The sequence below is a fragment of the Sus scrofa genome, chromosome 13 (assembly GCF_000003025.6).
Source record: "Sus scrofa isolate TJ Tabasco breed Duroc chromosome 13, Sscrofa11.1, whole genome shotgun sequence".
NCBI classification, from domain to species: domain Eukaryota; kingdom Metazoa; phylum Chordata; class Mammalia; order Artiodactyla; family Suidae; genus Sus; species Sus scrofa.
In genome coordinates this window covers 140,968,399-140,980,969 of record NC_010455.5, presented here as the reverse complement: position 1 = coordinate 140,980,969, position 12,571 = coordinate 140,968,399, and the positions used below count along the sequence as shown (strand labels likewise).

Genomic DNA, 12,571 nt, shown 5'->3' with positions numbered 1-12,571 from the left:
AATAATACATAAAATGTTGTCCCACCTCCTAATGCACAGTAGGCACCTATTAAGTGTTACTGTTATATTATTTTACATTGAATGTCTCTAGACTGGGGATAACCAACAGGCAGACCCACTAATGGCTGCCAGAACCACCACTCTATTGCAGTGTATTTCTGTCAGTGGATGAATCGCCATTCTGAATCATGTTTCAATAGCATGTAGTAGGACAGTATGGCTTCACCCCTGAGAAGGGGCCATGCTCTTAGTTATGGACAAAAATCCAGTTTCTGAGGCCACATAGCTCAGGGCCCTCCTTGGACCACAAATGCACTAAGGTGATGAAGGCTACCTGGGAGGCCCCACATGCTTTCTGCATTACCAAAACCACATCTCTCCTCCAAATGTGTTATCAGAAGAGTATGGAAAATGCTAAGGCCAGAACACTGATAATCTCCACAGCTAAACACAGTCTCAATTAAATGGACAGAATGGAGACCAAAATATTTTCTGTGCTGAAATAATACAAAAACATGTATGAGTAAATCTTAAGGGACAAAAAGAAAAAACAGAAAATACATGTGTGCATGATTACCACTAAAACTATAGAAATAAAACTCTAGAAAGAAATACAGCCAAAAACTAGCAATAGTTGCATTAGGAGTATGGGATTAGCTAGGGGTGTTTTTTTTTTTCTCTCTTTCTTTCATTTTTGGAATTTTGTATGATACACTTCTGTGCTTTTGTAAAGAAAACAAAGTTGTTGATTTTTCAAATGAGAAGTGGGGATGTGGTAATTTACTGTGGAAAAAAATAAAATAATCTTAGCAACTCTCAAGAAAACCTCATACTTACGAAAGGATAGCATTCCCAAAACTGAGCTTGAGGTGAGCTTGAGGAAACCTAGAAAGCATTCCTGGACACTGTTATAAACAGAGGTTAGTTTCCTGGGTCAAACCACAAAAAGAAGATTTGACTCAGCAAGCAATTAAACAGTAGGGCCCGCGTTTAGTGTCTTGGGAAGGTATCACAAATAAATGCTGAAGGGCATAAAAACTACTTAGAAGATTAATTGCTAATAAGAGTGAGGAAGCTCCCCTTGTGGCTCAGCAGTAACGAGCCCAACTAGTATCCATGAGGATGTGGGTTCGATCCCTGGCCTTGCTCAGTGGGTTAAGGATCCAGTGTTGCCGAGAGCTGTGGTGTAGGTCGAGACGAGGCTCAGAGACTGAGTTGCTGTGGCTGTGGTGTAGGCCAGCAGCTACAGATTCATCTTGACCCCTAGACTGGGAACTTCCATATGCTGAGGGAGCAGCTCTAAAAAGAAAAAAAAAAAGAAGGGTTGTTAGAGTTCCTGCTATGGCAAAACAGGATCAGCAGCGTCTTGGAAGCACTGGGACAGATGTTTGATCCCTGGCTGGGCACCGTGGGTTAAGGATCCCATGTTGCCATGGCTTAGGTCACAGTTATGGCTGGGATCTGATCCCTGGCCCAGGAAGTCCATATGCCTGGGGTGGCCAAAAAAACAAAAGAGTGATTTACTTGTATATTTACTCAGTGCTATGCACGGAGGCTAAATCACTTGTATTAACTTATTTAATTCTTATTTCAACTTTATAGATAAAAATTATGAGTCTCCTAATTTTATAGAGGAGAAAATAACAGTTTAGAGATTATGGAATGTGCCCAACCCCACACAACTAGTAAGTGATGGAGCTGAGGGTCTGAGCCCAAATGCTCAGCTCCCCAGCCTGGGCTTCTGCCACATTCTTCACATGGACACTTCAATCTCTTTCCTCCCCTGCATGCCTGGGTATGCCCAGCACAAACCCTTGAAAAATGTAGCCTTCTACCTCTCTCCTCCTCTCCTTTCCTTGGGACTGTCCTTGAAAGGGTTTCTTGGCAGTCTATTTTCTTCCCTCCAGGTAACAGAAAGTCTGCAGGCTCCTAGAGCCAGATGACCTCTTGTGGACTTAATTACAGGAGGCTGAAATGCTAGGACTGGCAATTGGTTTCGATAACATCTCCATCTTGGAAAATTTAGATAGGGAACATTGTTTTTCGATAGAAAAAAATAATAGAGGAATAGCCCTTGACAATGAGACACATGCTGAAGGGATTTCTGATCAAAGAAGTACTGCAGTGTTAGAAGCAGAAAGGACCATACAAATCCTGCCCCCTCATTCTAAAGAAAGAGGAACTGTGTTTTAGGGAGATTTAAAAACATACCCAACAAGTAGCAAGTTAGGAATAACCACAGACTTAATATCCTGCACTACAACCCATAGAATTTGTCCAAAGATAAGAAATTTATAATAAAGCAAGGAGACATTCTTAATGATTACAGTCACCCCTTGGTATCTGCAGGGAACTGGTTCCAGGACCTGCCTCAGATACCGAAATTCTTGGGTGCTCAAGTCCCAGAGTCAGCCATTCGCATGGGCAGTTCAGCAATCTTGGATTCAACCAACCCCAGATTGTGTAGCACTGTAGTAATTATCGACAAAAACTTCATTCATATAAGGGGTCCTATACACTCCAAACCCGTGTTGTTCAATAGTCAGCTGTACTAATTAGCCCTTCATTGCTGACCTTGATTCTTGAGACTAGGTGGGATCCACCTACAACTAATCACTCCCTCATTTTCATAGGCCTTACTGCTCTCCTCAAAACTTTTCTTTTCTTCCTTTTTAGGGCCACACCTGCAGCATATGGAAGTTCCCAAGCCATGGGTCCAATTGGAGCTGCAGCTGCAGGCCTATGCCAGAGCCACAGCAATTCCAGATTCAAGCTGATCTACACCACAGTGTTTTTTGTTTGTTTGTTTTTGTCTTTTTGCCTCTTCTAGGGCCGCTCCCAAGGCATATGTAGGTTCCCAGATTAGGGGTCGAATCAGAGCTGTAGCCACTGGCCTACGCCACAGCCACAACAACTCAGGATCCGAGCCATGTCTACGACCTACACCACAGCTCACGGCAACGCCAGATCCTTAACCCACTGAGCAAGGCCAGGGATCAAACCGGAATCCTCATGGATATACTAGTCAGGCTGTTAACCTGCTGAGCCACCACAAGAACTCCCTCCTCAAAACCGACCACACAGGGAGCCAGCATGAAGGAAGCTCAAGTAAGAGGTCTCCTCAGTTCCTGCTAATAAACATCCCCCAGGATGAACGGTCTATTACTTCATCCCACTGTCTTTCAAGAGAGATCTGCCAGGCCTGCTTATCAGCTAAGGGACTGAAGGAAAACTCTCTCACCATGTTTCTGTTTCCCAGCTATAAAACAATTTAAAAAAAAAAATTAACTTATTGGGAGTTAGTTCCCATCGTGGCACAGCAGAAACAAATACGACTAGGAACCATGAGGTTTCAGGTTCCATCCCTGGCCTGGCTCAGTGGGTTAAGGATCCTGCTTTTCCATGAGCTGTGGTGTAGGCCAGCAGCTGTAGCTCCAATTCGACCTCGAGCCTGGGAACTTCCATGTGCCATGGGTGTGGCCCTAAAAAACAAAAAAAGACCAAAAAAAAAATTAACTTATCTTACAACACTGATGTAAGAAGTTTAACAAGATGATGCAACAAACACCCTCAGTACATACAAAGGATATAATAAATATTTATTGACTGATTACCAATGTGATTCATCTTCACATTTTATCAGAATGCTAACTAAGATAATGTTATCTCTGGAATTACATATTAAAATACATATTGAATGATTTTTATTTGCTATTTCTCTGTACTTTCCTATTTTTCCTTCAGGGAGTATATCCACTTTTATAATTTTTTAAAAATTATTTTTTTAAAGAAGGTTCTTTTTAGGGCAGGTAACTCCCAGCTGGTGTTTGGGAAAATGGCATCAGACTGGATTTGTGAAAAACATTTAAATAAATGAGAGACCCTGAACTCTCCTTCAGAAGAGTTTTCTAATTAATAATTAAGGCTGTCCTGAAGTGACAGGGGAACATGCTTATAGAGAACAAATTCAGGTAACATGAAAGAAGTTATTTTAGGGCAAGACTCACCACCCTTTTCCTTTCGAGGTCTGCCCTAGAGTTAGTTCAAAATGATGACGTTCTCATGATTTTGTTTTTTCTCCTCCCAATTCAACCAGTCTTTTCTAAGCACCTGCTATTTTCAGGCATGGTGGGAGGCACCACTGGGCTACAATGGGAATTAAGGGATAGTTCTTGCACTCAAGACTTCCTTACTCCTTAAATCTTTTCTTTCCTTTTTTATTTTATTTTATTTTATTTATTTATTTATTTTTTTGCTTTTTATGGCTGCACCTGAATCAGAGCTGCAGCTGCCAGCCTACACCACAGCTCTTGGCAAGACCAGATACTTAACCCACTGAGCAAGGCCAGGGATCAAACCTGCATCCTCATGGACACTATGTTGTGTTCTTAACCCAGTTAGCCACAATGGGAACTCCTTCTTTAAATCTTAATGTCTGCAATGTGTTTTCAAATATGCCAGCCCCAACTCTGAAGATAAGGGAATAGATGAAATAAGGTAGGTAAAATATCAAAAACTATTGAGCAAGGTGATAGGTATCTGAGGGTTCATTTTCTTTTTCTCCCTACTTTTTTGTATATTTGAAACTTTCAATTAAAAAAAAAATGAGCATGGAAGACAAGCTACAACAAAGGGTAAATCAGGAATGCCAAGTAGCATTCTCAAAGAATCTCTACATGCACAGATTTTTACACCACGATGGAAGGTGGAAAGTGATGGGGTTGGGGAGGGAGGACTCTGTAAATATTAAGCACTATGTACCTCAGAGAAAGGGTGTGGTCTTCACTCAGCAGCCAAGAGCAATAAAATCAGCATCCTAATGTCTCTAAATCCATCTGGTCTGATAATCCTGCAGACACAGGGTATCTCAGAGCCGGCAAGATCTGGCCCTAGGCCCGTAGTCCTATCCTTGGGCCTGTCTGGGGAAGTACCAGTGGAAAGGCTGATATTTTGCTACTCCTTTTACTACTGCAGAGTTCCTGAGTGCTGACTATTTGCACACATGTTGTCCTTGGACCGCTAATATTCATTTTCCCAATTAAAACTCCTTTACCCAGCTCCTGAGGGATTACTCCCAGACCCTAAAGAAGCAATGGTTGTGTGAAAACTAATAAAGAGCAAATTCACTGAAATGGAGTTGGGAAGCTGGAAGGGGAGATACAAATCACAACAATACAGACCCCAACAGGAAGAGACCTACCTTGCATCTCTGGCAGGAAGTAACAGGACTTTACTACCAGGGGTAGGAAGATTTTCTCCTCACCTGGCAACACCACAGCCATTGAGAGACTGTCACAGTTCAGCCAATGAAAAGCCACTATACTTCAAACTGCCAATTTCCTCCAATGGATTTTTTTTTTTTTTGTCTTTTTGTTGTTGTTGTTGTTGTTGTTGTTGTTGTTGTTACTGTTGCTATTCCTTGGGCCGCTCCCGCGGCATATGGAGGTTCCCAGGCTAGGGGTTGAATCGGAGCTGTAGCCACCGGCCTACGCCAGAGCCACAGCAACGCGGGATCCGAGCCGCGTCTGCAACCTACACCACAGCTCACGGCAACGCCGGATCGTTAACCCACTGAGCAAGGGCAGGGACCAAACCCGCAACCTCATGGTTCCTAGTCGGATTCGTTAACCACTGCGCCACGACGGGAACTCCGGATTTTTTGTTTATAACAGCCCCTCCCAATTTTCCCTTCTCCTCAATAAGAGTTTCCTTTTCCTTTGCTTTATCTAAAACTGCATGTGGCTTGCCATAGTTGCATGTCCCAAATTGCAATTCTTTGCTGCTTCTGAATAAACCCATTTTATAAAATAACTGGCTGCTTTACTGTTCATTGTTTTAGGGTAACAGGGCAGGGGGCAAAGACGGGATAGAAATGATAACAGCCATTTACATGTACAAGTCATTTAAATTCAGGCTGAGCTCTTAATGGACAAAAGTGGAAGCACTGGAGGGAGGAAGAAAATGATATTATGTTTTAACCCACAGAGTGAAATGAATAGCCATGAGTCCATACTAATATAAATGATCAAATAAATGGGAAAGGGCAGCTTTTTCTTAAAATTAACTTCCAATTAATAAGGAAACAAGAGATAGAAAAAAAAATCATCATTAGGCAAACACCACTGTAAATAATTGTTGAAGACAAAACCCACCAATGAGTGCTTACATTTGTAGATAAAAATCTGAAGAGAAACAGAGTTTGCATAGTCTCAAAGTATCTCCCCCCAAATAACTATTAGCCACAAAGGGAAAGACAGTAACTTTATAGTGAAGAAACCTAGCAGATAACACCATAACCAAGTGATGAAGGTTAATATTACCAGTAATAAGATCTAGCAACCTCATGCATCAGTGACGCACTCTACAAAACAACTAGCCAGTACTTTTCTACAAATTAACTTCATCCTACAAAATAACTCATCAGTATTCTTCAAAAGGGTCAAAATAATGAAGAACCAGGAAAAACTGAGGAACTATCTAGGACTGGAGGAGACTAAGGTGAAATAACTGAATGCAAGGTAGGATCCTTGATCACATATGGAAACAGAAAAAAATTCATTAGCAGGAAAGCTGATGAAGTCAAATGAAGTCTATAACTTAGTTAAAAGTATTGATAACTAAACAATGGTTATGAAGGGGCTAATATTAGGGAAAGTTGAGTGAGTTCTCTGTACAATATTTGTAATTTTTCCCTAAAATTAGTTAAAAATTTAAAGTTATAAGTCAAAGACTACATATAGCCCAAGTCAACCTATGACAGTAAAATTAACTTAATTCTCAAAGAGAAGCACTGTTTCTTGTACTCCTAGTACCTCAAACTGACATGATATAGAAGATACTAAATTTGGTAAATTATGAATGACTTTCTAGGATATACTAGTTGAAATACATAAGGACACACAATGATCCCAGGCTACTACTAAAACAAATGCAGGAGTTCCCTGGTGGTCCAGCAGGTTAAGGACCTGGCATTGTCACTGCTATGGCATGGGATCAGTCCCTGGCCCAGGAATTTTAGTACGCCATGGGTGCGGCCAAAAATAAATAAATAAAAATAGAACAAATGCAACATGGGGAAAATAGAAGGAAAAAAAAAAGACTAATAAAGGAGGGAAAAAATTAAATGTGTGCAAAATTCCATTTAGAGCAGATTTTAAAAAGTGAAAAAGGCTCAGCCCTACACAAGATCCCTTTGGTTTACCAACAACAACACTCTTCTAAAAGGGTAGAGGGCCTCATCTTTAATAGATGGCACTTTCCTTTAGTCATGCCCACCACCTTCTGCTGCTTCTGCTGAGTTTTCAAAAGCAGTACTGCTCTTTTTTGACTCTGGGAGGAGTTGCTATTTAGCCTGCCCCTTCCTCCCTCCACCTAGAGGGCACACCAGAGCAGTCAGTGTCCCTGCCTCTGGGCAAAAGTTGCCCAATAGTCCTGAATAATCTACTTTACAAGAGTTGGCATGAAACAAATAAATTTAACTAGCAAAAGACTGGAATCATTTTATGTAGCCCTTGTTATGTATGCAGCATAAAAGTAGTCATAAGTTCTGGTGGGTGCTTTAAGAGAGGCTTGTTATATAATGCGTCATTCCCACCTATCCCAGAGAATCCTGCAGTGGGGTCAGGTGGAGCCCCCTTTCCAAAGTCAGCACAGGCACATCAACAAAAAGGTTTGAGAAGGTCTGAGGTAATGAACAAACAAGGGTTCTGAAATCACAAAGAGCTAAGTGCACATCTGGTAACCAGATGCATGAATAGCTTTGGGCAAGTGACCTTAATGTGAGTCCATTTTGCCATTTGTTTAAAAAAACATTTTTCAAAGTGTAGTTCCAAGAGTGCCTATATCAAATACGGAGGGAAATTTGTTAAAATTGCAGATTCCTGGGCCGTACTCCAAAGCTAATGGGTCAGAACAGCTGGGCCTGGGACGCAGGAAAATGAATTTTTAATAAGCTCCCCAAGTGATTCTTATACACATTAAAATTTGAGAACCACTGAAATAAGAGATTGGACTTTAATGTAATAGACCCTTCAGAAATGTTCATTTTCCTTCTGGTGAGGAAAAGCAGTAAGGAGATATGTGAAAAGCAGATTTTTAAAATGCCTTTGATGCTGTATAGCAGAAACTGGCACAACATTGTAAATAAAATATAATTTTTAAAAAATTAAAATGCATTTGACTAGCTTTTGACTCCATCATTTAGAAATTTATTCTAAGAAATAATCAGACAGGTAGACATGATATTCAAACTAACATTACTAAAATAACCAAAAATTGAAAAAAATCAAAATGTTAATAAGGAGCTGATTTAATTAATTACAGTACCAATATGATGAAACACATACCTTCCTTAAAATGGTGCTTAAAAAACTTTACATGGGAAAATGCTCATGGTAGCTAAGTTAAAAAAAATATACAGGAGTTCCCAGAGTGGCTCAGTGGAAACAAATCTGAATAGTATCCATGAGGATGCAGGTTTGATCCCTGGCCCCTCTGAGTGGGTTAAGGATCCAGTATTGCCATGAGCTGTGGTGTAGTTCGCAGACAAGTCTCAGATCTGACGTTGTTGTGGCTCTGGCGTAGGCTGGCAGCCACAGCTATGATTCAACTCCTAGCCTGGGAACCTCCATATGTGGTAGGTGCAGCCCTAAAACGACAAAAAAATTTTTTTAATTAAAAATAAATAAATTTTTTAAAATAGAATATAAAAACGTATAGAGTATACAATCCAAACTATGCTATAAATGTGTGATGTGCATGCCTTTTACATATAAAATGCCAGAAAGAATCACTGGTGGTCATCTCTTAATTACAGATTAGAGAAATTTTATTCCTTTTCAATTTTCTCATTTTTCTAAAACAGTTTTTTATGATCAGAAATTTTTTTTTCTGATAAAATCATTACCTAGTTTTAAAATGTATTAAAAACTCAGAGATGACACAATAGGCGGGGATTATGATTTACCTAAATTTAGTAGTAATTCATTCATATAACCTTTAAGGAAATCTACTCTAAAGAGGTCAACAAGCCCAAATCTCAAAGAAAAACCTCAGACGCTTCCAATAATTTTCAATGCCAGATAATTTTGCAGTCTCTGTTAAAAATTCCTATTCCTAGGCTTCACCCCCAGAGATTTTTATTGCCAAGGCCTGGGGTGGGGCCAGGGAATCAATATTTTCAATAGAAACCCAGGTAGGCTTCAATTATCATCACTGTTTTATGATGGCTTTAGAGTGAGGAGAAAACCATCACAACAGACTTGCTTTGACTGTTTCCACTCTGAATTAAAGATCTTCAAAGAAATGGTGAGTTCTCCAGTCATGCATGTACCTCTGGGGAAAAACATGCATTAATTACTATTTGCTCAGTTTAAAGTAGATACTAATACTTAGGCCACCAAGTGACACATAAAATACACTAAGAGAGCTAGTTTTATTGCCCTCTGCAAGATTATGTAGTCAAACAGTTCAGTACTTCTATTTAACAGATGTTTTTAATCAGACGGGGAAAAGAAAATCTGATCAAAGGGGAATTCCCTTGTGGCACAGCAGGATAACTATCCAGCATCATCACTGCAGTGTCCTAGGTTTGATTCCTGGCCTGAGGGCATCCACATGCCACGGTTGGGGGGGGGGGGGCTGTCGAAATCTTACCAAAACAAGGATCTTCCTCTAAAAAACAATGAAGGTAGGCAAAATATGCCATGCCAACATATGCCACTTGGGCATACTGATTATTTTGAATTAAAGTTACTTTAACAGTCAGTGCAAGATCACTTTCACCCTCTTTTGTTCTTCTTGAAAGCAGGAAATAAATCTTCCAGGTGAAAGGCACCCTCTCTATACCAGGAAGGCACCAGGATAAGGCATCTCTTATTACTAGAGCTGGGAATTCAAGGTGGAGAATGCTATATAACAAACCTTATTACTTCCTCATCAGTTCGCTACCCCAAGCCCTAACTTCTGCCTTTTCAATTCTTCACAAATTTATTTTTTCTTTGTCTGAACCATATGAAAGCTGTCTGCTTTGGTTACTTCTTTGAGCCTCATACTGTTATGGAATCCCACCGGTATGAAATTAAATTTTTCTCCTGTTTATGTTTCACATCAATTCCATTATTAGACCAGCTAAAGGACCTAGGAGAGGAAAAAAGGAAAAGGTTTTCTCCCCTACAACACAAACAGGCACATTAAAATTTTGCAATTGCATGTGGTTGAAAAGCCAACCCTGCTCTAGAAGATAAAATTCCAAAACGATAAACTGTGGTCGCATTTAGCGTTATCTCTGGCCAGAGAAACGCATTCCAGCCCTCTGGCCCACCAGCTCAGCCCAGGTGCCTAGAAGAGCCCTCAGCCCCTTTTTAAGCCCACTTTCTCAGTCTGGACCCTGAATGTTATTCATCACTATCCAAGATTCCTTCACTTTCTTGCATCCTCAATGTGATTCGCCTTTCTTAAAAGAAATTTAGAAATTAAAAAATAAAAAAAGCAAAAAGTCCCTCAACCTTCAAATTGCTGTTTTCTTCCTCCTCCCTTTCACCACCAAAGGACAGGAAAGGTCTCCCTGTGCCCTGGCCGCCTCCAGGTCCTCAACCCTCACCCACTCTCGAACACTTTGCAATCCAGCACACGCCCACCCCGTTGAGAAGTGCTCTCCCAAGGGTACCAACCCAAAGGCCTTTTCTCAGTCTCAGTCCTCATAGACTTCTTTTTTTTCCCCCCTCAAACCGAGAGTTGGCTCTTATCTAATGGAAGACCGAACAGCAACCGATACGACCGACATAGATGGACGCAGAGCCAGACTAAGGGCAGGTATCCAAGGTACTTTAAAATCCAGTCGACCTCCCCAGCTCTTCGGCCCCTGCAGGCCCCTCGTCGGTATCAGCAGATGGGTTTCCTAGTAGAAACCTTGGTGAAATAGGGCTCCAGGGAGGAAGCAGCTTCTTCACACTGATGCGCCCGGAGGGGAGAGAAGTGCTAGTGGCGACCCCAGAACCTTGAGGTGGGCTCTCGGGGCGGGGGGAACGACCCCTGAGGGCCTACCTGGCAGCATCTCACCTACCATCCCTCCGGCAGCAGAGGGAGCGCCGCGGTGGCCCCGGCACCTGAGCCCGTGCCTCCCTCAGGGCTCGGCCTCTGCAGGCCCCCTGCCCGGCCCCACCGCCCGGAGGAAGGCAGGAGGGCCGTCCCAGGCCCTGGGACCGATCCCGCTCGCCACCCGGTGATGCCCATAGAGCGCCAGCCGCCGCCCTCCCCACGGAATTGCTTGTCCCGGGCGCAGGCGGAGCGGAGGCCCAGCGTACTCACCCCTGACGCGGCCGCGAAGAGCACCACCCGGAGCCAGGGGAGGAGGCAAAAGCTGCAGCAGCCGGGACCGCCCCGCCTCCCGGGAGGCGGCTCCTGCGGGCTGGCTCCGCCTCCCCCGAAGTAGCTGAGGCCGGGCCCCGGGGCCGTCTGCGCGGTCCTATGCAAGCCGAGTCCGATCGACCCAGTAACCGTCCCCGGCCAACAGAAGAAGCACCAGGAGGGAAAACGCCAGCTTATCTTTTGAGTGATCGTAATAAAACCTTATGCCAATACTGCCCTAGGGTCTGCACGCTTCCCAAATCCCATTCTCGTAAATGCTCACAAAACTTTGAGAAGGAGAGATGAACCTTCCCATTTTACGGAGTAGGAAACTGAGGCTTTAGAAGTTAATAAATTTACCTTACATCACCCTGACGAAAGGTTTCAGCTTTCTCAACTGCACAATGTGCCAAATTAACTGACTTCCCCATTTCACAGAACTACTGAGAATATTGAGTTGTGAGAAAACCAAATTTCTTCAGATATTAATACAAAAAGCCAAGACAGAATCATATTTATACTGATGATTTGAGTGAAAAATCATGGAAAGTTCTGCTTAGGCTGGCAGGAGAGCAGACTAGATTCTCTAAGAAATAGGAGATTTTCCAAGAAGCACCCCACTGCAAATGGAACCAACCCTGGGGTCATTGAGCTCTAAGCAGGAGACCTGGGGTTTGCTGAGGGCACACGGAAGATCTCTGCTGGCACTGTGATCTGGCACCCAAACAGGAGAGCCAAACCTGCCCCTTCAGCATCCAGCCAAGACTGTGAAAGAGCACTACTGAGTTTCCCAGTCTCCTGAGGTCCGAGCAGTGGAAACATACTTTATAGGGTGCATCTTCCATTTAGTCCCACAGAATCCAAACAAATACAAATGCACAATCTTTAAAAAAAATCACCAAGCTCCAGGGGCCACACATAATGACAGTGGGCAGGGACTTCTTTTTGTGGCTCAGTGAAAACAAATCTGACTAGTAACCATGAGGATGCAGGTTGGGTCCCTGGCCTCCCTCACTGGGTTAAGGATCCAGCATTGCCAAAGCTGTGGTGTAGATCATAGGCCAGCTGCTACAGTCTGATTTGACCCCTAGCCTTTGAACTTCCTTATGCCAGCAGATGCAGCCCTAAAAAGACAAAAAAAAAAAAAAAAGAAAGAAAAGACAGTGGGCAGAATTAAGACCAAGAGATTTATACTCCCAAAGACATCAGACACTGGAATTGTCTG

At 42.5% G+C, this 12,571-nt stretch overlaps 1 long non-coding RNA gene across 1 annotated transcript in view; it reads right to left on the bottom strand.

Annotated features, from left to right (window-relative positions):
- Positions 1-11,409, bottom strand: part of B4GALT4 — a 34,376-nt gene extending 22,967 nt beyond the window's left edge. The window contains exon 1 of the long non-coding RNA XR_001300547.2: positions 11,308-11,409. This is a non-coding gene — a long non-coding RNA (beta-1,4-galactosyltransferase 4). The remainder of the gene's footprint in view (positions 1-11,307) is intronic.